Source organism: Pseudophryne corroboree, chromosome 2, assembly GCF_028390025.1.
Source record: "Pseudophryne corroboree isolate aPseCor3 chromosome 2, aPseCor3.hap2, whole genome shotgun sequence".
Classification (NCBI taxonomy): Eukaryota; Metazoa; Chordata; class Amphibia; order Anura; family Myobatrachidae; genus Pseudophryne; species Pseudophryne corroboree.
Genome location: NC_086445.1, coordinates 6,840,498 through 6,853,339, shown reverse-complemented (window position 1 = coordinate 6,853,339; position 12,842 = coordinate 6,840,498). Strand labels below are relative to the sequence as shown.

At 47.0% G+C, this 12,842-nt stretch overlaps 1 protein-coding gene across 1 annotated transcript in view; it reads right to left on the bottom strand.

Moving 5' to 3' along the window:
- Positions 1-11,220, bottom strand: part of LOC134988793 (transient receptor potential cation channel subfamily M member 2-like) — a 734,670-nt gene extending 723,450 nt beyond the window's left edge. Inside the window, exon 1 of the mRNA XM_063950575.1 lies at positions 11,133-11,220. The gene's annotated coding sequence lies outside the window, so the exon portion shown is untranslated. The remainder of the gene's footprint in view (positions 1-11,132) is intronic.
- Between the last annotated feature and the right edge of the window lie 1,622 nt (positions 11,221-12,842).

The window sequence follows — 12,842 nt, the reverse complement described above, 5'->3', positions numbered from 1 at the left end:
CTCAAGTAGAGATGTGCACTTGAAATTTTTCGGGTTTTGTGTTTTGGTTTTGGGTTCGGTTCCGCGGCCGTGTTTTGGGTTCGACCGCGTTTTGGCAAAACCTCACCGAATTTTTTTTGTCGGATTCGGGTGTGTTTTGGATTCGGGTGTTTTTTTCAAAAAACACTAAAAAAAAGCTTAAATCATAGAATTTGGGGGTCATTTTGATCCCAAAGTATTATTAACCTCAAAAACCATAATTTCCACTCATTTTCAGTCTATTCTGAACACCTCACACCTCACAATATTATTTTTAGTCCTAAAATTTGCACCGAGGTCGCTGGATGACTAAGCTAAGCGACCCTAGTGGCCGACACAAACACCTGGCCCATCTAGGAGTGGCACTGCAGTGTCACGCAGGATGGCCCTTCCAAAAAACACTCCCCAAACAGCACATGACGCAAAGAAAAAAAGAGGCGCAATGAGGTAGCTGTGTGAGTAAGCTAAGTGACCCTAGTGGCCGACACAAACACCTGGCCCATCTAGGAGTGGCACTGCAGTGTCACGCAGGATGGCCCTTCCAAAAAACACTCCCCAAACAGCACATGACGCAAAGAAAAAAAGAGGCGCAATGAGGTAGCTGTGTGAGTAAGATAAGCGACCCTAGTGGCCGACACAAACACCTGGCCCATCTAGGAGTGGCACTGCAGTGTCACGCAGAATGGCCCTTCCAAAAAACACTCCCCAAACAGCACATGACGCAAAGAAAAAAAGAGGCGCAATGAGGTAGCTGTGTGAGTAAGATAAGCGACCCTAGTGGCCGACACAAACACCTGGCCCATCTAGGGGGTACATTTACTAACATTCGTAATTTCCGAAAATAGGTCAAAGTTCAATCACGAATGACATCGACAGTGTAAAACTGCAACTTTTTGAATTTATTACGATGGATTTACTAAGCTGTCGTATTCGGGTTTTTCTTTTCTTCCGATGTCGATGTCATTCGTTTTTTTTTACCTAATTTTACGGCAGTGATTAGCAAAACACTGCCGTTTTTTTTAACAATCAATCTCGGCCGGATCTGTGTGATCCGTGCTGGGGTTCTTTTTTTTTTTTTTTTTTAATTAAACAATGTAAAATCCCAAAAAAAAATGCGTGGGGTCCCCCCTCCTAAGCATAACCAGCCTCGGGCTCTTTGAGCCGATCCTGGTTGCAGAAATATGGTAAAAAAAATGACAGGGGTTCCCCCATATTTAAGCAACCAGCATCGGGCTCTGCGCCTGGTCCTGGTCCCAAAAATACGGGGGACAAAAAGAGTAGGGGTCCCCCGTATTTTTAAAACCAGCACCGGGCTCCACTAGCTGGACAGATAATGCCACAGCCGGGGGTCACTTTTATACAGCGCCCTGCGGCCGTGGCATCAAAAATCCAACTAGTCACCCCTGGCCGGGGTACCCTGGGGGAGTGGGAACCCCTTCAATCAAGGGGTCCCCCCCCCCCAGCCACCCAAGGGCCAGGGGTGAAGCCCGAGGCTGTCCCCCCCCATCCAATGGGCTGCGGATGGGAGGGCTGATAGCCTTTGTTGTAAAATAAAAGATATTGTTTTTAGTAGCAGTACTACAAGTCCCAGCAAGCCTCCCCCGCATGCTGGTACTTGGAGAACCACAAGTACCAGCATGCGGCGGAAAAACGGGCCCGCTGGTACCTGTAGTACTACCACTAAAAAAATACCCAAAAAAACACAAGACACACACACCGTGAAAGTATAATTTTATTACATACATACACACATACATACATACATACTTACCTTATGTTCTCACGCAGGTCGGTCCTCTTCTCCAGTAGAATCCAAGGGGTACCTGTTGAAGAAATTCTACTCACCAGATCCAGTGGTCCAGGCTCCTCGGCAAATCCAGGGTTAATCCACGTACTTGAATAAAACAAAAAAACGCTGTCACGACCACGAACTGAAAGGTGACCCATGTTTGCACATGGGTCACCTTGCCCCGAATGCCAGAAACCCACTTTGCCTTCTGGCTAAGTGGGTTTCTTCAGCCAATCAGGGAGTGCCACGTTGTAGCACTCTCCTGATCAGCTGTGTGCTCCTGTCTTCACTGACAGGCAGCACGCGGCAGTGTTACAATGTAGCGCCTATGCGCTACATTGTAACCAATGATGGGAACTTTCTGCTCAGCGGTGACGTCACTTTAGGTCAACCGCAGGGCACAAAGTTCACATCATTGGTTACAATGTAGCGCATAGGCGCTACATTGTAACACTGCCGTGTGCCGCCTGTCAGTGAGGACAGGAGCACACAGCTGATCAGTAGAGTGCTACAACGTGGCACTCCCTGATTGGCTGAAGAAACCCACTTAGCCAGAAGGCAAAGTGGGTTTCTGGCATTCGTGGGAAGGTGACCCATGTGCAAACATGGGTCACCTTTCAGTTCGTGGTCGGGCAACCGTTTTTTTGTTTTATTCAAGTACGTGGATTAACCCTGGATTTGCCGAGGAGCCTGGACCACTGGATCTGGTGAGTAGAATTTCTTCAACAGGTACCCCTTGGATTCTACTGGAGAAGAGGACCGACCTGCGTGGGAACATAAGGTAAGTATGTATGTATGTATGTGTGTATGTATGTAATAAAATTATACTTTCACGGTGTGTGTGTCTTGTGTTTTTTTGGGTATTTTTTTAGTGGTAGTACTACAGGTACCAGCGGGCCCGTTTTTCCGCCGCATGCTGGTACTTGTGGTTCTCCAAGTACCAGCATGCGGGGGAGGCTTGCTGGGACTTGTAGTACTGCTACTAAAAACAATATCTTTTATTTTACAACAAAGGCTATCAGCCCTCCCATCCGCAGCCCATTGGATGGGGGGGGACAGCCTCGGGCTTCACCCCTGGCCCTTGGGTGGCTGGGGGGGGGGGGACCCCTTGATTGAAGGGGTTCCCACTCCCCCAGGGTACCCCGGCCAGGGGTGACTAGTTGGATTTTTGATGCCACGGCCGCAGGGCGCTGTATAAAAGTGACCCCCGGCTGTGGCATTATCTGTCCAGCTAGTGGAGCCCGGTGCTGGTTTTAAAAATATGGGGGACCCCTACTCTTTTTGTCCCCCGTATTTTTGGGACCAGGACCAGGCGCAGAGCCCGATGCTGGTTGCTTAAATATGGGGGAACCCCTGTCATTTTTTTCACCATATTTCTGCAACCAGGATCGGCTCAAAGAGCCCGAGGCTGGTTATGCTTAGGAGGGGGGACCCCACGCAATTTTTTTTGAAAAAATAAGCACTTTCCCACCCCTTCCCACTGATATACATGCACGGATCTCATGGATCCGTGCATGCCTATCCAATCACGAATAAAAAAAAAAGGTCTGTTTTTTTTTAGCACTTTTTTACGAGTTGTAATTTTTCACGGCAGTGTTTGTTCTTTTTTGGCTTTGCACTTCTTAGTAAATGACCGAGATTCATACTTAAACAGCCGCGTTTTGACCGATGGTGTATTCATTCGTAATTTTTTACCTGAACTTGCAAAAAATTACGAATGCCCTCATCACTGCCGTGATTAGTGTTTAGTAAATGACCGAGATTAACCGAGATGACACTTTGAAGAAAAAACGGCATCTCGGTCAAAATCGGGAGCTTAGTAAATATACCCCTAGGAGTGGCACTGCAGTGTCACGCAGGATGGCCCTTCAAAAAAATACTCCCCAAACAGCACATGACGCAAAGAAAAATGAAAGAAAAAAGAGGTGCAAGATGGAATTGTCCTTGGGCCCTCCCACCCACCCTTATGTTGTATAAACAGGACATGCACACTTTAACCAACCCATCATTTCAGTGACAGGGTCTGCCACACGACTGTGACTGAAATGACGGGTTGGTTTGGACCCCCACCAAAAAAGAAGCAATTAATCTCTCCTTGCACAAACTGGCTCTACAGAGGCAAGATGTCCACCTCATCATCATCCTCCGATATATCACCGTGTACATCCCCCTCCTCACAGATTATCAATTCGTCCCCACTGGAATCCACCATCTCAGCTCCCTGTGTACTTTGTGGAGGCAATTGCTGCTGGTCAATGTCTCCACGGAGGAATTGATTATAATTCATTTTAATGAACATCATCTTCTCCACATTTTCTGGAAGTAACCTCGTACGCCGATTGCTGACAAGGTGAGCGGCGGCACTAAACACTCTTTCGGAGTACACACTTGTGGGAGGGCAACTTAGGTAGAATAAAGCCAGTTTGTGCAAGGGCCTCCAAATTGCCTCTTTTTCCTGCCAGTATAAGTACGGACTGTCTGACGTGCCTACTTGGATGTGGTCACTCATATAATCCTCCACCATTCTTTCAATGGGGAGAGAATCATATGCAGTGACAGTAGACGACATGTCCGTAATCGTTGTCAGGTCCTTCAGTCCGGACCAGATGTCAGCATCAGCAGTCGCTCCAGACTGCCCTGCATCACCGCCAGCGGGTGGGCTCGGAATTCTGAGCCTTTTCCTCGCACCCCCAGTTGCGGGAGAATGTGAAGGAGGAGATGTTGACAGGTCGCGTTCCGCTTGACTTGACAATTTTCTCACCAGCAGGTCTTTGAACCCCAGCAGACTTGTGTGTGCCGGAAAGAGAGATCCAAGGTAGGTTTTAAATCTAGGATCGAGCACGGTGGCCAAAATGTAGTGCTCTGATTTCAACAGATTGACCACCCGTGAATCCTTGTTAAGCGAATTAAGGGCTCCATCCACAAGTCCCACATGCCTAGCGGAATCGCTCTGTGTTAGCTCCTCCTTCAATGTCTCCAGCTTCTTCTGCAAAAGCCTGATGAGGGGAATGACCTGACTCAGGCTGGCAGTGTCTGAACTGACTTCACGTGTGGCAAGTTCAAAAGGTTGCAGAACCTTGCACAACGTTGAAATCATTCTCCACTGCGCTTGAGACAGGTGCATTCCACCTCCTATATCGTGCTCAATTGTATAGGCTTGAATGGCCTTTTGCTGCTCCTCCAACCTCTGAAGCATATATAGGGTTGAATTCCACCTCGTTACCACTTCTTGCTTCAGATGATGGCAGGGCAGGTTCAGGCGTTTTTGGTGGTGCTCCAGTCTTCTGTACGTGGTGCCTGTACGCCGAAAGTGTCCCACAATTCTTCTGGCCACCGACAGCATCTCTTGCACGCCCCTCTCGTTTTTTAAATAATTCTGCACCACCAAATTCAAGGTATGTGCAAAACATGGGACGTGCTGGAATTTGCCCATATTTAATGCACACACAATATTGCTGGCGTTGTCCGATGCCACAAATCCACAGGAGAGTCCAATTGGGGTAAGCCATTCCGCGATGATCTTCCTCAGTTGCCGTAAGAGGTTTTTAGCTGTGTGCGTATTCTGGAAACCGGTGATACAAAGCGTAGCCTGCCTAGGAAAGAGTTGGCGTTTGCGAGATGCTGCTGTTCTTGCGGCGGGAGTCCATACATCTACCCAGTGGGCTGTCACAGTCATATAGTCCTGACCCTGCCCTGCTCCACTTGTCCACATGTCCGTGGTTAAGTGGACATTGGGTACAACTGCATTTTTTAGGACACTGGTGAGTCTTTTTCTGACGTCCGTGTACATTCTCGGTATCGCCTGCCTAGAGAAGTGGAACCTAGATGGTATTTGGTAACGGGGGCACACTACCTCAAGAAATTGTCTAGTTCCCTGTGAACTAACGGCGGATACCGGACGCACGTCTAACACCAACATAGTTGTCAAGGCCTCAGTTATCCGCTTTGCAACAGGATGACTGCTGTGATATTTCATCTTCCTCGCAAAGGACTGTTGGACAGTCAATTGCTTGGTGGAAGTAGTAAAAGTGGGCTTACGACTTCCCCTCTGGGATGACCATCGACTCCCAGCAGCAACAACAGCAGCGCCAGCAGCAGTAGGCGTTACACGCAAGGATGCATCGGAGGAATCCCAGGTAGGAGAGGACTCGTCAGAATTGCCAGTGACATGGCCTGCAGGACTATTGGCATTCCTGGGGAAGGAGGAAATTGACACTGAGGGAGTTGGTGGGGTGGTTTGCGTGAGCTTGGTTACAAGAGGAAGGGATTTACTGGTCAGTGGACTGCTTCCGCTGTCGCCCAAAGTTTTTGAACTTGTCACTGACTTATTATGAATGCGCTGCAGGTGACGTATAAGGGAGGATGTTCCGAGGTGGTTAACGTCCTTACCCCTACTTATTACAGCTTGACAAAGGCAACACACGGCTTGACAAATGTTGTCCGCATTTCTGGTGAAATACTTCCACACCGAAGAGCTGATTTTTTTGGTATTTTCACCAGGCATGTCAATGGCCATATTCCTCCCACGGACAACAGGTGTCTCCCCGGGTGCCTGACTTAAACAAACCACCTCACCATCAGAATCCTCCTTGTCAATTTCCTCCCCAGCGCCAGCAACACCCATATCCTCCTCATCCTGGTGTACTTCAACACTGACATCTTCAATCTGACTATCAGGAACTGGACTGCGGGTGCTCCTTCCAGCACTTGCAGGGGGCGTGCAAATGGTGGAAGGCGCATGCTCTTCACGTCCAGTGTTGGGAAGGTCAGGCATCGCAACCGACACAATTGGACTCTCCTTGTGGATTTGGGATTTCGAAGAACGCACAGTTCTTTGCTGTGCTTTTGCCAGCTTGAGTCTTTTCATTTTTCTAGCGAGAGGCTGAGTGCTTCCATCCTCATGTGAAGCTGAACCACTAGCCATGAACATAGGCCAGGGCCTCAGCCGTTCCTTGCCACTCCGTGTGGTAAATGGCATATTGGCAAGTTTACGCTTCTCCTCCGACAATTTTATTTTAGATTTTTGAGTCCTTTTTTTACTGATATTTGGTGTTTTGGATTTTACATGCTCTGTACTATGACATTGGGCATCGGCCTTGGCAGACGACGTTGATGGCATTTCATCATCTCGGCCATGACTAGTGGCAGCAGCTTCAGCACGAGGTGGAAGTCGATCTTGATCTTTCCCTATTTTTGGAACCTCAACATTTTTGTTCTCCATATTTTAATAGGCACAACTAAAAGGCACCTCAGGTAAACAATGGAGATGGATGGATACTAGTATACTTATGGATGACGAGCGACTGCCGACACAGAGGTAGCTACAGCCGTGGACTACCGTACTGTGTCTGCTGCTAATATAGACTGGATGATAATGAGATAAAATTAAAATATATATATATATATCACACTAGTACTGCAGCCGGACAGGTATATATTATGTAATGACGGACCTGCTGGACACTGTCTGTCAGACTCAGCACTGCAGACTCCTAAAGTAAGCTACTAGTATCAAGAAGATAGAAAAAAAAAAAAACACGGGTAGGTGGTATACAATTATGGATGGACGAGCGACTGCCGACACAGAGGTAGCTACAGCCGTGGACTACCGTACTGTGTCTGCTGCTAATATAGACTGGATGATAATGAGATAAAATTAAAATTAAAATATATATATATATCACACTAGTACTGCAGCCGGACAGGTATATATTAGTAATGACGGACCTGCTGGACACTGTCTGCAGAATGCGTTTATAAAAACACCACACGACGAGTGTTTAACTTTTTCAGGCAGACAATCACAATATACTGGTGGTCAGCAGACAATCACAATACTGGTGGTCAGTGGTCACTGGTCAGTCACACTGGCAGTGGCACTCTGGCAGCAAAAGTGTGCACTGTACTTAAAATATGTACTCCTGCTATAACTGCTCCCCAGTCTCCCCCACAATTAAGCTGTGTGAGCAGTGAGCACTCAGCACAGTCAGATAATGATATACAGTATTACATATGATGCAGCACACTGGGCTGAGCACAGATATGGAATGTGACTGTGTCACACTGTGTATCGTTTTTTTTCAGGCAGAGAACGGATTAATTAAACTGGTGGTCACTGGTCACACTATCAGCAGCAAGTAGTACTCCTCCTAATAATATGCTCCCCAAAATTTGTGTCTCTCTCTTGTACTCTAGTCTAAATGGAGAGGACGCCAGCCACGTCCTCTCCCTATCAATCTCAATGCACGTGTGAAAATGGCGGCGACGCGCGGCTCCTTATATAGAATCCGAGTCTCGCGATAGAATACGAGCCTCGCGAGAATCCGACAGCGGGATGATGACGTTCGGGCGCGCTCGGGTTAACCGAGCAAGGCGGGAAGATCCGAGTCGCTCGGCCCGTGTAAAAAAACCTGAAGTTCGGGCGGGTTCGGATTCCGAGGAACCGAACCCGCTCATCTCTAGTCTCAAGTACAATTGTAAAGGTCTTTTAGAAACAAAATACCTTGTACTTTTCTCATAAGTGCTCTGTCCATGCAGTTCTATAACCGTGCAGTCCATAATTCCCCAACTGCGCAGCGATATAACATATTAAGACACATTATTAAACATACATTTAGTCATGTATAGTGCATGGTGCCTAGAGCCAAGTGTTCCTTTTTAAAATGGCACCTAGTGCACATTGTCCATTTAAAATGGGGCATGGCAGCTGAGGGTTAACCTCTCCAGCGCCACAGCTGCCATTATCCATGTGGCTGGGGGTTTCTCCGGCCACACTCCTCCCCCCCAATTCAAGCAGGAAAACCGGTGAGTCATGTCCCAATGATTTTCTCCTGGTCCCGCAGTCTCTTGGGGTGAAGGGGACGCTACCTGGGGGGCTTAGGCTCTGGCCTAGACAGTTCATCCATAGTGCAGTGGGCCTTTCTTTGTGGGTGCACAATGTTCAAATAGTAAACCTGAAGTCCAAGTTCAAGGCTCCACCACAAAAGTCTATCCGATTTCCCCAAGGTAGGTTGCAATCACCTAATGGGTGGGTGGAAAGTCACCACTGTGGGGGCCAGTTATATGAATAAAGTAAAAACTGGTCCAATGTACATACCAGTACCACCCAAGGTGTCCCAACTGTGGCATACCCCACCTCCCACCATAGCAGTATTCTGCTCAAACAGGTCACATGGTGCTCCTGCCCATATGGCTCCTCCTGGCTCAGTACTGCTCCCAGTCCGTGCTGTGGCGCAGTAGTTCATACCACAACGTCCCGGTCAAGAATGCGCGCCATCAGCACTGGAGCAAGTACTAGAGCCTTCTTCAATGACTGGAATGCCAATTCACAAGCGGGTGCAAAGTCTACTGACTTGGGGATGCCCTTCCTTGTCATCTCTGTAAGGGGGTTCACTACAGAACTAAAGTCAGTGACAACATGTCCGTAAGGAAAAGGAAAGTTATAACAAAAACACAACGGCGCTAAATCTGAACCAATAAAGAGTAATATGGATAATCACCCTTGAAATGATCCTCCAGTTGGATTAAGTCCCATATGAGGGAAGATAGTCCATGGGATAGTTCAAAATCTTCTTATGAAATAATCTGGTAAAACAAGAAGAAACTGTGCCCACTCGGTATCAAAACTCAGTTTGAGACAGAGTATGTGAGAGGCACAGAGAGCAGATGATCGTGTAATAACGCAAATATAAGGGTGTTACTTCTTTAATAAACCCAAAACACTCACAATATTCAGGTGTTTCTAAAGCATATCAAGACATCCTCAAGTAGTTTCCAAAATCAGGATAGCCAAATTATGGATGTAACACTGGTTTTTCCAAAACCTGGTAGAATAAAACAGAACCTGCGTCCACCGTTTTTTACAACCAAATGCGGTGGTTACACAGAAAGACAAATCATGGTGCAATACCTTTCTTAAAAAAAAAGGGGAATTTTATTCACAAAAAAACGCACTCACAATTTAAAAAATGAATGAAAGCATATAATACATCACTCCAATATGAGAGTCCTCTCTGGTCTAAGTGGAAAACCTCCAGATGTTCCCAAGATGGAAAAGGGATTTGACACAACCCGGGTGAAAGTGTCATGCACCGGAGATCATCACAGGGGACCCGTCCAGGACTCACGAACCACACCGTGCTTAACGCGTTTCGGATCCTCCTCGATCCTTCGTCAGAAGCATGTGTGGTAACCTTGCTGTGTTCTCTATTTATGACCCAAACTAATTACAAATTAGTTGCAATCCGTAGATTGAATTACGCGCCGCAGTAGCCGGAACCGGAAGTCCTTGCGTTCCGCTATGCGTTCCACGGCTCGTACTGGTTAACGGAAGTATCCAATTATGTCCAATTATGCGCCGTGGTTACCAGGAACCGGAAATCCATGCGTTCCGCTATGCGTTCCACGTCCGTACTGATAAGCGGAAGTGTCCAATTATGACATACATCGTTACCAGGGAACGGTAGTGTTTGAGTTCCATGGCCTCCACGTTCATATAGAATTGTTTACAATGGGAATCATGAGTTCTTACGTTCCATTATATATTCCACAATGCATTATAATGTATCCATATTGTGTCCGATTACAACAATATTAAGGAATCCATATCAATTTAACAAAGAGTCCAATGGTATCCAATAAGTTTAAGACCTCAAACAAAAGAGAAAGCAGCATCAATATTCAAAAAAGATTACTTTAGAAAGATAACAATCTATAAAAAAGATAATAATTTATTTTAAAAAAAAATTTAAAAAATTTATTTTAAAAAACAAGATACTTCAAAATCAGTATTAAGACCATTCGGGATTAGGGTTTTGAGCAAATATATCCACTTCATTTCCGATTTTGAGAGACGGGAATCTACGTCTCTTGTTCTCCATTTTGATAATATTTGTTGTATACCACAAAAACGCTTAATATGGCATTCCTTAGACCCATGTATATTTTTAAAGTGTGCAGATACTGAATGGGTCAGCTGCCCTTTGCGAATATTGTAAATGTGTTCAGCCAAACGTACCTTCAAATTTCGTGTGGTTTTTCCTATATAATATAGACCACAGGTACATTCTAATAAATAAATAATATTTTTGGAATGACATGTAATAAATTCCCGTATCGGATACTCTACTCCATTAACTATAAAATTCTTTACAACTTTTTCATCTGATGGTACAGTCCTGCACATAAGGCAAGTACCACATCTGTGGAAACCTAAAGTGCGAATGCTTTGTCTCGGATCATTTTCTATTGAACTTCTAACCAAATGGGATTTAATAGATGGTGCCCTTTTATTTCCGTAAGGCCTTACAGGTTTTAAGGTCAGTACCTGTCTGGGTGATGTGGGCCGGGGACAGCCTCTGGTCAACTCTGCTTTGGACCTACCCCTGTCTCCTCGCACATGGTACCCCAGGCACTGCACCTCTGTCACTCCTATCTGGCAACTGTCTGCCCTAACTGCCAAACCTGTCCTCCAATCCTCCTCTGTCGACCTATGACTCGGGAAACCTACCCTGGCACCTAGGTCTGCTCTTACCTCCACGTCTGCTACCTGTAACACAGTGATGGCGGCCAGACCACCAACCTCTGGATCCTGTGTGGCATCCACTACAGGGAGGCTGCGTGTCTTCCCCGATCTACTCCGCACAGGCAGGGGACCTGAATGGTCCACAGCAACTTGCTGTAAAGGTTCTCCTATAGGCAGAGGCCCAGAGACAACACAACTGCTGGAGTGCCCCATCTGCCAATGCATGGCACCAGCCTTACAGTTGGTCTGGGCCAGTGGCGGAACTAGCGAGCGGTGGGCCCAGGTGCAACAAAATGCTTTGCCCCCCCCCCCCATCCCATCCAAGTCCACCCCCTCACCCCTGGAGAGGATCTGGTGAGGGGGACCTGCTCAGGGCCAGAGAAATGGATACCTAGCAACAGTGCCATAACTAGACATTTTGGCACTGTGTGCTAGAAACGGCATCGGAGCCCCACCCCTGCATGCAAAACAGGGGCAGTGCGCGCCGTAGGCACGCGCAAAAATACATAGTGGTGTGGCTTCGTGGGGAAGGGGTGTGGCCACAAAATAATACCAATTCATAAAACGGTGCACAGTAGTCTCCATTATTCAAATTACACCGCACAGTAGCACCACTACACCAGGTAGAGACCCTTTTACACCTTACGGCGGACAGATTCCTCTTTTTACACATTACGGCAGACAGCGTCCCCTTTTTACACATTACGGCAGACAGCGTCCCCCTTTTTACACATTACGGCAGACAGCATGCACTTTTTACACATAACGGCAGACAGCGTGCCCTTGTTACACATAGCGGCAGACAGCGTACACTTTTTACACATAACGGCAGACAGCGTGCCCTTGTTAAACATAGCAGCAGACAGCGTACACTTTTTACACATAACGGCAGACAGCTTCCCTCTTTTTACACATTACGGCATACAACGTCCCCTTTTTACACATTACGGCAGACAGCGTACACTTTTTACACATAACGGCAGACAGCGTACACTTTTTACACATAACGGCAGACAGCGTCACCTTTTTACACATAACGGCAGGCAGATATCCCCTATTTACACATAGCGGCAGGCAGATTCCCCATTTTTACACATTGCGGCAGGCAGATTCCCCATTTTTCCACATTGCGGCAGGCAGATTCCCCATTTTTACACAGCGGCAGGCAGATTCCTCATTTTTACACATTGCGGCCGGCAGATTCCCCATTTTTACACATAGCGGCAGGCAGATTGCCCCTTTTTACACATTGCGGCAGGCAGATTCCCCATTTTTACACATAGCGGCAGGCAAATTCCCCCTTTTTACACATTGCGGCTGGCAGATTCCCCATTTTTACACATAGCGGCAGGCAGATTCCCCCTTTTTCCACATTGCGGCAGGCAGTCCCAAGAAAGAAAGAAAGAAAGAAAGAAAGAAAGAAAGAAAGAAAGAAAGAAGAATTATACTTACCCTCTCCGCTGGCTCAGGCTCCTCGGTGCAGCTTCTGGTCACGATTCCCGGGCAGGAGAG